Raw genomic sequence first — 2905 nt, forward strand, 5'->3', positions numbered from 1 at the left:
CACAATCCCAACATGGGCCAGTGAAGCAACATCCTCCACAGCTATACTGAAGAACAAAAGGACAGCAACTTGTCTGTTCCCCTCCCCCAATTCCCCAATAAAATGTTAAAAAAAAAAAGAACCACATCCAAAACAGAACCACATCAGAAAGCAAACTCATGCTTTTTCTTTACTAAGAAAATATGTAAAACTCCATCTTTGAGGCTCTTCCCCATTATTCTCCTGTTAGGCTGTGTTGACATCTTGTGTTCCCCACTGTGTGTGTTTACTATATTTTCATATAATTCAGACCATATATCGAGCAGGAATCTTTCTGATGAAGCCCAGAGATTCCCCAAACCAAAGATCTATTTGGGGACATATTTTAAAGTAGCAGAAAGAAGGCAAGCGATAGCTCAGCTAAAAGCAGTTCAAATAAAGTGTTGCAAAGGCAGGAGTTAGGCAAAAAGGGGATGCAATACAGAGATGAAAAAACGGGAGGACGACTTGTGGCTAAACAAGAATAAAATATCCTCTTTGTAAAGGAGCAGGAAGTACAGAGATTGGAAGCCCAGGCTTGAAGTCACTGCCTGGTTTGCACCCCTGCCTTTCTGCTTCCTTGCCAAATGGAAAGCATAGAGTTGCTGAGAGGATCGTGTGTCCACTCCCATCAAGCCTTTTGGACCATACAACACAAGCCCTTGAGAAATCAAGCCACCACCTACCCCTCCAACAAACCCTGACTTCTGTCAAAAAGGGATTCCTGCGTTGGATGGGCCCTGATTCTGACCCAGTGAGTGAAATCCTATATCCATCATATAGGCCTTTTCTGCATGATCTTAGGGTTGAAAAACTTAAGTTACATTTCAAAAGTGGATGTTTTACGTTGTTAAATTGTACATGGAACTGCATGAGAGAAAGCTTTTTAAAAAGTATTTTGATTTCATCGACATTGTCTGCGTTTTGGTCTTCTCCATGGAACTGTTAAGTTCCTCTAAGTAGGACACACCCGGCACCCACTCAGTGATGGGTGTTGTAAAGTGAATTCTATCAGTAGCATAGAACCAAAGGTCCAATCTGTGAGGTGGGGGTGGCGGAGGGGCCGGGACCTGTTTTAACAGATCTCCTGAAAGGTTCGGATTCTACACTTAAACTTTTGGAGCGAGGCTTCCTTTCAGGTTGTTGAATGTTTCCCTTCTGCAGTAGGAGTTTGTCCCTTTAAGAGAAACAGCAGGAAGTTGAAAGTGAGAACAAAGGGGTGAAGGGTTGGGGAGCATGGGGATACAGGCCGCTCCCACTCCAGAGTAGTTGAGAGTGTGGGAAAAAGTAGCTGAAAACCAGAGGTTGTAAGGTTAATTTTTTCAGCCTAAAGCAGGGTCCCTTCCCAAGCTTAATTCCCTCTGAGGGAGGGGTGTTGGCTGAAAGAGGAGGTGCGCACAGAGCAGCCCCTCCCTATTGAATGTTGCTGAGTTTGCCCTTTGTTGCTTTATATTTCCTTGAGAAGGGCAGAAGTGCAGAGCAGAGGATCCAAGCTGAAGGGGTCTCTGCCCAGGGGCTGCAGGCAGGAAAGGCAGTGAGATCCAGTATGACCCCCGAACTCTCAGCTCTGGGCCAGCCTCTGGGTTTTGGGGATCTTGCAGGCCCGGGACTCCCCTATCAGATGCTTAGCAATTCCCTGTGGCTAAGAAGACAGGGGAATCTGGCTTCCCCAGAGGCACCTGTTGTTGCAGGTTTTATTCGGATGCCATGGCCAAGGTCTTCCTTGAGAGGTGGTAACTGATGTGTGTTTTCTGTCATCTGTCATCCTTTCTTTAGGACAAGTTACGTCGACCCGGCCCTGTGACGATCTCTGGAGACCATGACCAAGAAAAGAATTGCCGTGATTGGGGGAGGTGCGAGCGGCCTCGTGTCGATCAAGTGCTGCCTGGATGAAGGCTTGGAGCCGGTCTGCTTTGAAAGGACTGATGACATCGGAGGGCTCTGGAGGTTCCAGGTAAATCTCCAGGTTCTTTAACACTTGGAACGCTCGCTGCACGCAGGTGCCTGAGCTGTTTTATCTCGATTCAGGAAATATGATGGCCTTGACAGTGATTACATCTGCTACAAGTCAGCTTGCGGACCTCTTCTCAGCAGCTGTCCCCTCCCTGCAAGTTCCTCTTTCCCTAGCTGGCAGCAGAGTGGGACACAGATGTCACTTGTTTCTCCCTTTCCTGATATTTAGTAAAGTAGCACAGAGGTCATTTTCATTTAAAGAGTTTTGCTGCTCTCCAGGAGACGGTAACAGGAGCGGGGTGGGGGTGCTGACTAAATAACAAATATCAGAACATGTAAAGTGATTTAAAAACTTAGAGTGGTTGCTCATGGTCTGAATTAATAGGTAAGTCCCTTCTAGGAATCCCCCTTTTCAATCTTCTCTAACGTTTTTCTTTCTTTTCTTTACTTTTTTTTTTATTCTGGTTCACTTTAGATAATTCTCTAATTATTCTAGTCCTTCAGTAGATTATGTAACATGGTTGCCTTTGTTGCTTTGTATGTTTACTTTGCTTGAGAAATCAAAACAGCAGTTTAAAGTCCTGTCTTCAAAAGTAGACAGAGGGCACCGGGACTGTTCTTGTCCTTGAATATAATCCGTTTTAAAGTCCGCTTGTTTTAATATGCACATCCAGCACTATGACTTGTTACTAACAACTAAGGTGTCATCCACTTAAATGATAGTGGATGCCATGGAATATCAACCCCCTTTCCTGATCTCCAGAGTGACCTGCATTGGGGTTTGCTTTTAAACAAACTCTCTTTCCAAACCAGGGGATGATACCGAGGTGTCCAGATATGTTTCCTATTTCATTAAAAACGAATGCAGTGTTGACTGGCTACTTAGAAGTGGCTTCACAGCATTCATTATTTAAACAGCAGTACAGACCTCTTG

At 45.0% G+C, this 2905-nt stretch overlaps 1 long non-coding RNA gene across 3 annotated transcripts in view; it reads left to right on the forward strand.

Moving 5' to 3' along the window:
- Nucleotides 1-1242: 1242 nt before the first annotated feature.
- LOC109373697 (uncharacterized) overlaps nucleotides 1243-2905 on the forward strand; it is an 11031-nt gene continuing 9368 nt past the window's right edge. Inside the window, exons 1-2 of one of the 3 annotated variants that reach the window (XR_002122268.1) lie at nucleotides 1243-1322; nucleotides 1795-1972. This is a non-coding gene — a long non-coding RNA (uncharacterized LOC109373697). Of the gene's footprint in view, nucleotides 1331-1433; nucleotides 1563-1794; nucleotides 1973-2905 lie in introns of those variants that run through there. The other 2 variants (XR_002122269.1, XR_002122267.1) reach the window with 2 other exon arrangements.

This window comes from Hipposideros armiger, unplaced genomic scaffold (genome assembly GCF_001890085.2).
Source record: "Hipposideros armiger isolate ML-2016 unplaced genomic scaffold, ASM189008v1 scaffold_741, whole genome shotgun sequence".
Classification (NCBI taxonomy): domain Eukaryota; kingdom Metazoa; phylum Chordata; class Mammalia; order Chiroptera; family Hipposideridae; genus Hipposideros; species Hipposideros armiger.